Source organism: Octopus sinensis, linkage group LG5 (assembly GCF_006345805.1).
Source record: "Octopus sinensis linkage group LG5, ASM634580v1, whole genome shotgun sequence".
Taxonomy (NCBI): Eukaryota; Metazoa; Mollusca; class Cephalopoda; order Octopoda; family Octopodidae; genus Octopus; species Octopus sinensis.
Window position 1 is genome coordinate 19,162,328 of NC_043001.1, and position 15,350 is coordinate 19,177,677.

The window sequence follows — 15,350 nt, forward strand, 5'->3', positions numbered from 1 at the left end:
GATTATTTAAAAAACATGTAACATAAATGGGAGAACGTTTGAAGACAGCGCATTTTCCTTGAACAGAGAAACGGATCATAATTCTTGCAGCAAAATAAACTTCGTTGACGGCAACTAAAAGCCGAAAAGTGGCGTTGATATTATTATTTAGATTCAGACCAATACTAATCAATTATATCTATGATGAACGATATTCCAGTCTTAATTATCTTACCTTTTCGTATAACCAGGGCTACATATTCTAATCTTAAGACTGTAGGATGCAATCAAGGTGCGAAATTCGGTGCTTTCTTCCAGCAGAACAGCTTGTTCGGGCTACATCAGCACTAACAAAGAAAAAATATTGTAAACAGTTACAAGTTGGCAAGACACACTTGAAACCAAATTTATATTCAACCAAGAAGAACTGTAAAATAAAATCAGGAAATGAAAATTTCTTCTAAAAATACTAGAAACAAAATCTGATGAATCTACGAAATGGTAACAAAATACAGAGAAAAATATATTCGAGATACTCAAGAATACTGAATTCTACCAATGACACATTGTCACTCATTTCAGAGATGGAACGTGGATCGATTCCAGTTCTTGACTGATACTACTTATTTTATCCACCTCGAAGGAACGAAAAGCAAAGCTCATTTTGGCGAAATTTGAACCCGGAAAGTAAAGAAAATACCAGAAAGTATTTTGCATGCAACTCTACAGATTTTACAATCAACCTAATTCAGTAACATTCCATATAAATACTTCTAAAATAATAGATAAATGCATCTAAAGTATTTCTAATGATTGACCATTTTGTTTACATACCAGCTGGAGACTAATTGTAAACTAACAATAATCGTGAGAAGAATAATTCTGTTACACGGTTCTCTGGTCTAATTGTGTAATTTTGCTCTAAAATGCCAAGAACAATCCTGGAAACAAGCATTATCTAGAAATTTTAAAAAAGTAAAATTCGGTTTTAAGAGCGGAACATTCTATACGATTGTAATCATTAAATAAATACCTTTCATCTAGTAACATCACGATTCCTGTTTTATTTTTAATTGAGTTTCAATGAGTTATTTTATTTCATTTTGTCCCTTCTTCTGCACGTCATTCTGATACTGTCACCATGAGTTGAACCGAACCAGCTACAGTTATTTCGATAAATGTTTCAACTTAGATCAGATACCATATTTATTTACTGCTGTTTAAATAATGTTGTTGATTTAGATACAAAGTTCAATGCTTACAGAGACCAAGATTTTTATATAAATAAATATTCCACAAATATCCTTACTTACTTGTACTTGTAACGGCGTTTACCCAGGGCGGGTTTACCCAGCGCAGACCGACCACCTGCGGACCTGAGAGTTCGGAGAGGTCCTCCTTTATCGTCGTTGCCCAGGTCTTCAGCTGCCGGCCCGTGCGTTTGCGCCAGTTGGGAAGTGGAGTTGGGAGGAGGACATCGCGAATCAGCTCACCTTCTGGACACCGGACCGCATGACCGAACCACCTTAAGCGCCGTTGTAGAAGCACCGAAGGGAGAAGCCGGAGATTCAGGCGATGACGAAGACCGGCTGTAGAAACCCGATCAATGCGTCGGCAGCGAAGATTGCGGCGGAGACAATCATTGTCGAACACCTCCAGCCTTCGCTGATCTATTCCCCTCATAGGCCATGTTTCACAACTACAGAGGAGGATTGTACGACCGACGGCCTGATAGATTCGCCCTTTGGTCACTGCGGAGATCTCTCTTCTGTCCTACAAGCACAAAAATCCTACATAAATATGACTCAATAATTTGGCGGATCAGTTTTCAATTTAATCCGTTACATGACAAAAATATTGGCATATACATGACAAACACAGGATAAGGCGTACAGGTCGCAACACAGCATCTCATTCTATTATTCACCACACCAGGTAATGATGCAGAGAATGATCTTCGTATGAATAGAACATCTTGAAGATATACATCTTAGATATTTATGGCTCGCACCTAGTAGTTCGATCAACTACCCTCATAACATATCTCTGCTCGATTATATTTGAGGAATGACAGCATCACCAATAGTCATACAAAATATAAAATGGACAGCATTGGGTGCATGCCTAACCAGTCGCACTGCATGTCGGAATATGGAATTTTATTCAGTTAGGCTGTCAGTTAGGTACAAGATGTTTGAAATCCTTCAGTTCTATGGGATACCAGACAAAATCATTTCTGCCATCAAGGTCCTCTACACAGATACGTCTTCAACCATCTTAACCCCTGACGGAGAAACATCATCTTTCTCAATCAAAGCCAGAATACTGCAGGGAGATACACTCGCCCCATTTCTTTTCATCATTGTCGGTGACTATGTGCTACGTATGTCGTTGATACCATCTCTGGCAAGGGCTTTGAAATAAAACCAAGAAGAAGTTCCAGACACCCAGCTGAATACTTGACAGACACTGACTTTGCTGACGACATCGCTCTTATCAGTGATTCTCTCTCCAATGCCCAGTCTCTTTTACAATCTCTTGAACAAGCCTCAAATTGTGTAGGTCTTTACCTCAATGAGGCCAAGACTGAATATATAAACAAGTGCCTGTCCAACAGTGATTGCGTCATCTATACTCTCAACAATGCGCCCTTAAATATGGTTTCTGATTACAAATATCTTGGGTCATACATATCATCATCTGGAAAAGATTTTCTAACTAGAAAGGGTATGGCCTGGTCAGCCTGTAATGACATGCATAAGATCTGGTCATCAAATCTAAGTAGAGACTTCAAACTTGAAATCTTCAAAGCCACAGTCGAACCAATTCTACTATATGGCTCAGAAACCTGGACGTTATCAAAGAAGCTTGAGAGGCGGTTGGATGGAACCTATACTTGCCTCCTTATGAGAGCTCAAAATCTCTGGTGGAAGCGTCATCCAACCAAGATGCAAATATATGGGAAACTACCACATGTGTCATCTCTTGTGAAGGGTTGGAGAGTCCAGTTTGCTGGACATTGTTGTAGAGCTGAAAACGAGGCAATTTCTACTCTTCTCCTCTGGAAGCCATCTGCTCGGGATACCAGAGGGCGCACACTCTCCTACCCTGATGTAATCTCCAGGGATACAGGCATCCAGCAACAGGACCTCCGTATTGCGATGATGGACCGTGAAGTCTGGCTTAGCATGGTAAATTCCATTGTCTCGACCTCGGTCGATCAATGATGATGATGATATCTGGAACTACAAATCTGTAAATTGCACCTCGTCATTCGCGACTCGACTATTTCCGCACCAAATGACTTCTTGGTCATCATCAACTTGATGTTTGGCAACGAAAAAGCCCGTATATGATCAACTGAATTATCAGATATAACATCCAAATCAGCCCTAAATTACACTCTACCACCTCGAAAAAGAAAGGGCACATTTTGAAATGTAACAACAAGTGGCCCAGAATTGTTCTTCGTTAAAAGCATATCCATTTAAATAAAGCACGATTACATTTCTCTTGGAAAGTTATTTTTCGTGTAAGAAAATAAAAGTTGTTTTCCTATGCGTTCATAACAGCCCGGTGTCAAGTGCATTATACGATAGACAGGCGTTAAATAGTAACAACATGATTCAATGGTGTGATTTAAAAGACATTCACCTCATTCTGATATATTAAAGGAAGACACATGATTAAGTAAACATAAAAACAGTTTTATTTCATTGGGAAACTCTTATTGGACATAATATACTACTTTCCCACTTGATCTACAACATTAACTATTGAGTGTAGGCATGACTATTTCACAGAATTGCCTGCGATAGATGCTAGTTCATGCTGTGGGCCCAAGTGCTTTTCTTTTTTTTTTTATTGTACAGCCACTTTTTTGTTAGCTAAAGATGTTGCAAGTTGAGAAATACTATCGATATTACCTCAAAAATATGTGCCATTTGTGTCCAACACAAAGAGGATTTTGAGAACAACATCTACTGCGCGACCCCCATCCAAGGGATGAGTATGGCAGCAATACCCGAAGAAGCAGCTGCAATAGTCAGTCCTTTGTGTTGACAAATATTCATAAAATGTCTACAAAATTAGGAATGCTTTTCCAGTTCTGTCGATAAAATAAACTCCAGCACCACTTTACTGAAACTAGCAGTATCGCCCGGTGTTGCTCGGGTTTGTTTCGACCCTTTAGAATTGAAACTTTTGAAAAGTAAAAATTTTGCATTATATAGCTTGTTATTCTCTTTAAGTGAACATTTTTCTGGTTAAAATACACCGAAAAATGGCGACACAGCAGTCAAAAAATCGTAAAAAATAAGGATTTTCATAGAAAAAGAAGCACCTTTTTGATTTAAATAATTTTTGGTCTTAACATGGTCCGATTTGAATTTTTTTCTTCTACGGAATGAAGAACAAGCCTTCTTCTATCATACTCTCAATTTTGGTCAACTTGCGCCGCAGAGTCTCGGAGGAGATAGTGTTAGTTGAAGGCTGCCAAACCTGCCATACACAGACAACTTCAGCTTTATATATAGAGAGATTTATGAAAAATAGAATAAGCTTTCCTCGTGTTGGCAGTAAATTCGGGTTTGTAAATATAATGTGATACGTCTTTTAAAATTTCTGTTCTACATTATTAACTTCAGTGTGGTTAGGTTGAGAAAGGCCATATGTTTGATGTTCTTGGAATTTATATTTTTTTGTCAACGAGGACTGCCTTATAATTTCATCTACGTAAATCTATTTCAATGTCACCATAAATATTTTTAGATGCTTGAAACCTTCAAGTTCATCATGTTATTTGTCAGACTGAATCGCTTACAGCGTTTTAACAGCAAACGGGAAAGAACGCTCAACACTTGTTTGAAATACAGAAACTATTATGTTGCTGGCATCAGATTTACAGGGTATCATTCTTCAGTAGTCCAAGTATAAAATATTTCTATCTCTAAGTGTGGCGAACCTTCATCAGTTTTATTCGAAGATCTTGCTGAGAGCTTGTGCTCTGATCTTTTTGTAGAGGTGTCATAAAAAGAAGTGCTTATGTTAACTGACGTTTGTATTACTGGGCATCATTTTTCGGTAGTCCAAGTATAAAACATGTCTGTCTAAGAGTGTGGCAATCCTTCATAAGTTTTAATCGAAGATTTTGCAGAGAACTTGTGTTCTGCCCATCATGGTGAGGAGTCGTAAAAAGAAGTGTTGATGTTGACTGACGTTTGTATTTGTCAGTGACAGAGTTTGATATGAATATATACTTATATAAAAAATAATAAAACATGTGTGTGTGTGTGTGTGTGTGTGTGTACATGGATGCTTGCGCATTTGTGTGAAAGTAACGTAAATTCCTCCATCCACCCATACATACATACATACTTACATACATACATACATACACGTATCGGACGACAGGACATCAAAAGATCTCCTATATAGGGAATTGGCCACCGACACAAGATCACGAAGACGACCTCATCTTCGTTTCAAGGACGTCTGCGAGAGAGATATGAAGTCGCTTGATCTGAGATGGGAGGAGGTAGCAAATGATCGCCCAGGCTGGAGACAAATACTGCGAAAGTGGATGAAGTGAGGAGAAATGAAAAAGGAATTCGCCTCCAAAGAAAAGCGTACTCGACAGAAAGAAAAAAAAAACAGTAGCGCCGGCAGAGAGCTTCTTCAAATGTAGTCACTGTATGAGTGAGTGTCACTCTCGTGCGAGCTGCTACAGCCACAGCAGACGCTAAGCAACCATCAGCAGCTGACACAATTTCTTCGGTTGGAGATCCATGGCCTTTCGAAATCGACGGTTGACTACTACAATATGTATATATATATATATATATATATATATATATATATCGATACAATAATTGTTTCTTGTCAGGAACAAAAAAAGGTTTAATAGGACTGCAATAGAAGTGCTCTATTGGAAGAGACAAAAATATCAAACTAAAATCATTGAACAAGCAAATACAAAGTCAACAGCATGTCATTTCATAATTCGAACATTTAATTATAGAATAAACATATAACCCGCAAGATGGAACAAAATTCATATATACAGCACATAATAATAATAATATGGTATGGTGCGAGAAAAATTCTTATCATTAAAACTTAGAATTAATATTCTAGCGATTCAAAGAGAATACATTTATAAAAGGACTTAGAAAGCAAAATATAATATAAGTAATATATAAAAATATATAGGTATATAAAAATATAATATATATATATCGTGTAAATAAAGTAAAATAAGGTTCATCGTTTAGAAATCTTAATCAGGTAAAATAAGCCTTATATATAGGAAGGAAATCATTTTTACTTATCCCTATGGCCATTTCAGGGGTGTATTATGTTTAAAGCACAAGGGTGCATTCAGATAATACCTCCTTCGTCAGGGGGAAAAAAAATATATATATAAACGCAAAGATAGCAATCACGCACCAGGCCCGTACGGTGTTGTTTGCTTTCCCACTTTGGTATTCATGCACGGATAGCCCAAAAGACAAGGCAGTGTGAAGAATTTTTGCTTTTAAATCAGTAGAGGAAGCGGTAAAAAAAAAAAAATTTTTTTTAATTTTCAAATCAAAATTAATTCCAATTAATTAAAATTGAACTAAATTGACTTAAAAAGAGCATCCGTGGTTTCAAATCCTGCAAAACTTAAATACTTTTATTTTTCAATTTATTTACTTTCTATATACTCAAAAAGAATGGGTTTACTTAACTAAATTAAACTGAATTAATTGGGTTAAAATTAAATTAAATTAAATTTAGCCTTCGAGGTTTCAAATCCTGCAATATCTAAATCAGTTATTTTTATTTTTTTTATTTTTTTACAACTTATCTTTTCGTAAATCCATTACTTACTACAATTTATTTTATTCCTGTAGATTTTCAGGAATGTAGAAGAAAATTTATGTACGCAAAAGGGGATCACGTCCGTAAATTTTTTCAGAATATGCGGTCCATAACACCTAAGGATGGTAAGTGATTCCCTTATGCATAGCCTACACTTGCTAATATTTCTCTTGAAGTTTGGGATTTTAGAAATGATGGACCATTCTAGGAAATAATTCTTATTGTTCTTTCTCAGGTTGTGTATATGCGATGCAAGTGTAGTTGAGTTAAAGTATTTTTCGTTAGTAAAAGAGCTCATGTGTGACCTATATCGCGCCTTAAAATCCATCGTACTACCTATATAAAATTTGTTTAGATTATCTACATCCCTAACTACACATTTATATATTACGTTGGTGACCAGACATGAACCACCCAAAGGACATAATTTGGATTTCCTACAGTTACATGTCTTTTCGGGGCCTTTCCTAATTTTTTTCCTATTATTATCTTTACTTATTTTATCTCCAGTTCCAGGCGGGTTTCGCTCATTCCTTCCCTCTAAACTACCCTTATTATATGGGTTCGATGAGTCCGGTAAAGGTAGACCATTTATAGCTTTGGTACTCAGCTTTACAGGATTATCAACCACATTTCCTTGGTCATCCTCAAAGGAACTTTTTCTGTCGTTCCACCTAGTAAGCTTGCTTCTATTGATTGAAGCAATGATGGAAGCAAAGTTAGGCATTACAGAATAGGAGAATTTTATTGTCGACTTATTGCAGATGCTATAATATTTGTGGTCCTTTGGGAAGTTCTCCTTCAGAATCTTAAAAAATAGTTTTGGTAAATTCCTTACTCTAAGGGAGAAAGGGGGAGCGAACCAAATAACTTCCCTTATTCTAGGCCGTGAGCTTCCTGTTTTGTTTAACTTCTTATCAGGATTTTTAATTTCCTTATACCTACCCTTACTGCTGTTATCCCTAAACATATTATTATTATTTAAAGGCCTTTTATTATTCCTAGACGTATTATTATTATTATAATTATTATTCAAAAACTTATTATTATTACAGTATTTATTATTGTATTTATCTGTAGTAATTGCAACTTGCTCAATTGGCAAACCAGCCATCCTGTTTTTTAGTCTAGTATTAAGGATATAGAATATTTTAGACTTGTAACCACTTAAACTTAGGGCATTATTATACACTGGTGCATGTTGCTCAAAAGTCTCTTCGTTCGCAGATAAATTGGATATTCTAGTTGAAATCGCAGTTATGATACTATCTATTGTGGATTTCGGATGATTGGATGACACATTGATATATGCTATCGATTTATTAGTCTTACGAAAGGGATAGTATAGACCGGTATTAAGACACAAGGTAACGTCCAAGAAGTTTACTACCCTAGAGTTACTGTCGTAGATGATATCAAGATTTAAAAAATCTTTCAAAAAGCTTCTCAACGACTTCTTTAATCTGTTCAATTCGGTCTTAGAGAGGCCCTGCACGGCAAAGAGGGCATCATCCCTATATAATCCACCAGTAAGGTTAGGGAAGCTTTTCCTAACTTCCGAGAGTAGATACAGGCCAACCAAGTCAGTCACCTGCGCAGAATCTGATGACCCCATGGTAATATCAAAGAAATTTTCTGAGTCGGCTCTTTGCCATTCACTCTCATTATAGGAGACAAGTGTTTCTCTTGCCGTTAAAATTACCTCTAAATCCGACTTAGGTATCTCAACAAATCTTCTTGCGAAGATTAAGGCTTTGTTTAGCAAAATAGGGCTTATAGACCTATAGTAATTCGAAATGTCGAATTGTATAAAGCTGAGCTTAGGTTTATCTCTGATAGAGTTAAATCAAAGTATTACATCCTCCGTTCCTTTCCATAAGGGAAGTTCGACCTTATCCCTCACAGTTGGGATAATGCTATCGATAATGAATTTACTGATTCTGCCCAAATCAGATTTTGTCGGACATATCAATCTAATCGAAGGATTAGATAGAAAGTCAGGCTTATGGTCCTTCAATAAAGCATGGGGAGTATTTGGATCATAAGGTTGGGTTCTATCAAGCAGGCCCAAACCAGATATTATTTTCAAATGGTTGGCATTAATCTTATTTATGGCATTTTACCTGCATGTTTATAGCCAGATTTAAGTTCTTTTAAAATCAATTCATCATATAAATCTGGTGGTATAGAGTAAATGTTCCCAGTTTTATCCGACAATACATGTAGGTCGGGAGACGATTTCATAGACGAAATCTTCTGAGATAGAATCTTCTGGAATGGATTGGTGTATTTTGAAAATTTCAGGCGTTTGATTAATTTCATCAGGTCCTGTTCAAACTTGGCAAGAGCTGGGTTGGACGGAGGATTTCTACAGGTTTTGAGGTTAAAGTTATTTTTCTCGCCGGTAAAAGCAATTAAGATTCAAGTGAGTTCTGTTGAATTCACATGAATGCGGTACTTAACTTAGATGCACCAGAAATCTATATGGTATTAACCATAAGATAATGCGGGGTGATTATAAACAGGAAAAAAGCAACAAAAATGGATCAATATTTCGGTACAATTGTTTCGTACGAAGACCAGCTTTATTAAGACTGCAAATATTGCAGTAAATATAAGTGACCCGTACTCATCAGCCGAAAAAACATCTGAGTTCTCCAAACATCTAAGTGGGTGATGTTACACTCCTGAAACATCAGGGATAGTTCTATAAAAATAAGATTTAGGTAACAAACGGACTTCTAAAAGTTCTTTAATGTTGCACAGTCATATAACAGGTTTTTAAAAAGTATTTTAAAAAACCTCTTAGTTTCCCAGAAAATGAAAATGTAAATCCATCCATATTGAAGTAAGTTTGATTTCTGGAGATATGAGGAGAGATTTCATACTCACAGAAGATGCATTTATCCATAATTAATTTTATCTAATTTTTAATCTAATTTAGGTAAACCAACTTAAAGCAAATAAGTTAATTTTGTAATTCTTTTATTTACTACTAGTAAATATTGCTAATCCCATAAAAATAATATAACGATTTTTCATTATGAAAAACAATACTCTCAATCCTTTCTTTTGACCCCTAAATGTAGTCCCAAAGTCTGCCAATGTATAAGTAGTAACATTAACATTTTAGACCTCCTTTCTAGTGTTGCACTGAAATCTGTTAACGTTTTTTTTCCTATAGTGATAACCTTTGACCCGCTTTTACCTTCCCATATCCTCTTTATATAGCAATTAACGACGGTATACTGGTCAAGATTAGCATTCCTCCTTAAAGCTCTTAGATTCTTGCAAATTCTGAATCAGTCAGTTTGTCTCCACTGAAATAAACTATTCTGCGTAGTTTGATATTTACACCCCCTTCCACTCTCAGTTACCCCAATATACCCTATGTGAGTGATTGTCTCTACGCTCCATTAACTCTCCTTCAACAAATAGAATTCTAACATAGCAGTTTTGAGAAATTATCAGAAATGTAACCAGTATATCATCACACATCAGGAAACACACTTTATTATGGACTAATTATGGATAAATGCATCTTCTGTGAGTATGAAATCTCTCCTCATATCTCCAGAAATTAAACTTACTTCAATATGGATGGATTTACATTTTCATTTTCTGGGAAACTAAGAGGTTTTTTAAAATACTTTTTTAAAACCTGTTATATGACTGTGCAACATTAAAGAACTTTTAGACGTCCGTTTGTTACCTAAATCTTATTTTTATAGAACTATCCCTGAGGTTTCAGGAGTGTAACATCACCCCCTTAGATGTTTGGAGAACTCAGATGTTTTTTCGGCTGATGAGTACGGGTCACTTATATTTACTGCAATATTTGCAGTCTTAATAAAGCTGGTCTTCGTACGAAACAATTGTACCGAAATATTGATCCATTTTTGTTGCTTTTTTCTTGTATATATATATATATATGTTTACGCCCGATATGGGCATGGAAAAAACATGTAAATTGGTGGAACAAATATGCCACAGTACAGGTTCGCTTCGACAGCGAAGAAAAAGCGAAAGAACTTTCGACGCTCGCCTTACAGTCGGAAAAACTGATTTTAATTCCGACCTACCTTGGTCAACGTCTGACAAAATTTTCGATAAAAAGTGTCCCTCCAGAAATAGAGTCACAATGGCTGTTGTTAGCCATTTGCTACAACATGGAGGAGAACATAAACATCTCGAATTTGCCGCCTTGGAGCAAGAGAAATGGTCGGGGAAAATGATTCAGTTATAGATGCAAATAGATCAAAACCAAATCAATAGCATTCCACACCAAATTGAGCAGCCCGACGGCAATAACCATTGCGTGGTGGTAGAGGGTAGTAGGCATCGTTGTTACTTGTGTGGCAGCGAGGAACACCTAAGATGTGATTGCCCAACAGCAAAAAACAACAAAAACCAAAACAAAAACTACAACAAGGAAAAAGTGCAAAGAGAAAAGAAAAAAAAAGAAAAGCACTTGGGCCCACAGCATGAACTAGCATCTATCGCAGGCAATTCTGTGAAATAGTCATGCTTACACTCAATAGTTAATGTTGTAGATCAAGTGGGAAAGTAATATATTATGTCCAATAAGAGTTTCCCAATGAAATAAAACTGTTTTCATGTTTACTTAATCATGTGTCTTCCTTTAATATATCAGAATGGGATGTATGTCTTTTAAATCACACCATTGAATCATGTTGTTACTATTTAACGCCTGTCTATCGTATAATGCACTTGACACCGGGCTGTTATGAACGCATAGGAAAACAACTTTTATTTTCTTACACGAAAAATAACTTTCCAAGAGAAATGTAATCGTGCTTTATTTAAATGGATATGCTTTTAACGAAGAACAATTCTGGGCCACTTGTTGTTACATTTCAAAATGTGCCCTTTCTTTTTCGAGGTGGTAGAGTGTAATTTAGGGCTGATTTGGATGTTATATCTGATAATTCAGTTGATCATATACGGGCTTTTTCGTTGACAAACATCAAGTTGATGATGACCAAGAAGTCATTTGGTGCGGAAATAGTCGAGTCGCGAATGACGAGGTGCAATTTACAGATTTGTAGTTCCAGATATACCATAACTGACAGCCTAACTGAATAAAATTGCATATTCCGACATGCAGTGCGACTGGTTAGGCATGCACCCATTGCTGTCCATTTCATATTTTTGTATGACTATTGGTGATGCTGTCATTACTCAAATATAATCGAGCAGAGATATGTTATGAGGGTAGTTGATCGAACTACTAGGTGCGAGCCATAAATATCTAAGATGTATATCTTCAAGATGTTCTATTCATACGAAGATCATTCTCTGCATCATTACCTGGTGTGGTGAATAATAGAATGAGATGCTGTGTTGCGACCTGTACGCCTTATCCTGTGTTTGTCATGTATATTCCAATATTTTTGTCATGTAACGGATTAAATTGAAAACTGATCCGCCAAATTATTGAGTCATATTTATGTAGGATTTTTGTGCTTGTAGGACAGAAGAGAGATCTCCGCAGTGACCAAAGGGCGAATCTATCAGGCCGTCGGTCGTACTATCCTCCTCTGTAGTTGTGAAACATGGCCTATGAGGGGAATAGATCAGCGAAGGCTGGAGGTGTTCGACAATGATTGTCTCCGCCGCAATCTTCGCTGCCGACGCATTGATCGGGTTCCTACAGCCGGTCTTCGTCATTGCCTGAATCTCCGGCTTCTCCCTTCGGTGCTTCTACAACGGCGCTTAAAGTGGTTCGGTCATGTGGCCCGGCGTCCAGAAGGTGAGCTGATTCGCGATGTCCTCCTCCCAACTCCACTTCCCAACTGGCGCAAACGCACGGGCCGGCAGCTGAAGACCTGGGCAACGACGATAAAGGAGGACCTCTCCGAACTCTCAGGTCCGCAGGTGGTCGGTCTGCGCTGATGGAACCGCGAATGGCTGGCTATCTCCAGTGACCTCGCACAGGACCGTCGAGCGTGGTTCGTGATGCCGTCAGGACCAGAGAAGGAGCCGGCTCAACTCGCCCCGGGTAAACGCCGTTACAAGTACAAGTAAGTAAGGATATTTTTGGAATATTTATTTATATAAAAGTCTTGGTCTCTGAAAACATTTATCTTTGTATCTAAATCAACAACATTGCTTAAACAGCAGTAAATAAATATGATATCTGATCTAAGTTGAAACATTTATCGAAATAACTGTAGCTGGTTCGGTTCAACTCATGGTGACAGTATCAGACTGACGTGCAGAAGAAGGGACAAAATGAAATAAAATAACTCATTGAAACTCAATTAAAAATAAAACAGGAATCGTGATGTTACTAGATGAAAGGTATTTATTTAATGATTACAATCGTATAGAATGTTCCGCTCTTAAAACCAAATTTTACTTTTTTAAAATTTCTAGATAATGCTTGTTTCCAGGATTATTCTTGGCATTTTAGAGCAAAATTACACAATTAGACCAGAGAACCGTGTAACAGAATTATTCTTCTCACGATTATTGTTAGTTTACAATTAGTCTCCAGCTGGTATGTAAAAAAAATGGTCAATCATTAGAAATACTTTAGATGCATTTATCTATTATTTTAGAAGTATTTATATGGAATATTACTGAATTAGGTTGATTGTAGAATCTGTAGAGTTGCATGCAAAATACTTTCTGGTATTTTCTTTACTTTCCGGGTTCAAATTTCGCCAAAATGAGCTTTGCTTTTCGTTTGTAGCGGTATCTGACATCCTCACTGTTTGAGAGACACGGCAGGAATGATCTCGTTTGAGATTACAGCCATCTTTGGCTGAGTTGTTCCTGTTGTGTCCACTGACCTGATTGGTTGACATGTGGCGCGATTTGTCTCTACTTATTTCGCGCCACTGTCCAAAGCCAACCAATCACGGCCTTTGGTTAAGGTCCAATTTTCCTAGGCTCTGTTGAGCCACCTTTCTTGTGTATAAAGGATTCTTCTCAGTATACTTGGTCTTTGACTCCTGACCTTCTAAGGTCTAGTCACTGACCACAGAGCTACTCAATATGTTCCAGTTCCAGCGACAGACGATTGCTCCTGCTACAACCAGCGACGACTCTAACATACACCAGCACCGCAGAACACCTTCTTTCTCCGCCGCCGTCGTCACCATCATTGTACCAACTTCAAGTCGTCTCTACCATCGTCCACTTTAGATATGTATACACCAACTTCACAGACTCACGCTGATAGAATGAATCCCTTCGCCAAGTAAAACAGTCCATCTGAAGAATTCTATATTAGGAGAACCAGGTCGGTGATTGAGACCACAGCCGCGGCTCGACAATATTCGCCAACCGGTCTCTGCCCGAGACACATCTTTATATGGAACTCTTACATATCGTGTACCTTATGAACTGTAAACCAATCTCCATCATTAACTCTATGCTCTGTACTTTCTGTGTCACACGCATTCACCCTTATTTGTATCTGTCACACACACGAACACACAGACACAAACACTTGTTGCATGCACACATACACAACACTTGCTAGCACTCACAACCCTCTAACCTTAACACCTTGTAAATAAAATCTTATCTTCTCTCAAACAGTGGAACGGCTTGTCGTCTTTCATCTATATTCTGTTGGCACTGCATTGTATAAATTGTATTTATGGCTTATCTTATTTCGTTAGGGATACGACCGTGTGACTTACCTATGTCGCCAACCTCCAAATACGGTCGTATTTCCTACACGCTCCTCCGAGGTGGATAAAATAAGTAGTATCAGTCAAGAACTGGAATCGATCCACGTTCCATCTCTGAAATGAGTGACAATGTGTCATTGGTAGAATTCAGTATTCTTGAGTATCTCGAATATATTTTTCTCTGTATTTTGTTACCATTTCGTAGATTCATCAGATTTTGTTTCTAGTATTTTTAGAATAAGAAATTTTCATTTCCTGATTTTATTTTACAGTTCTTCTTGGTTGAATATAAATTTGGTTTCAAGTGTGTCTTGCCAACTTGTTTACAATATTGTTTCTTTGTTAGTGCTGATGTAGCCCGAACAAGCTGTTCTGCTGGAAGAAAGCATCGAATTTCGCACCTTGATTGCATCCTACAGTCATAAGATTAGAATATGTAGCCCTGGTTATACGAAAAGGTAAGATAATTAAGACTGGAATATCGTTCATCATAGATATAATTGATTAGTATTGGTCTGAATCTAAATAATAATATCAACGCCACTTTTCGGCTTTTAGTTGCCGTCAACGAAGTTTATTTTGCTGCAGGAATTCTGATCCGTTTCTCTGTTCAAGGAAAATGCGCTGTCTTCAAACGTTCTCCCATTTATGTTACATGTTTTTGAAATAATTTGTTAACATTATTAAGAACGGAACATTGGCAAAATCGATAGTATAGCTATATTTAGTTGCTTAAATTCGCTTTCTAAGTTCAAGTACCACCATCGAAATCGGCTTTGCCGTTCATCTGTCAGGAGTCAATAAAATAAATACAGTTCTGTAAAGATTTAATCGACTATC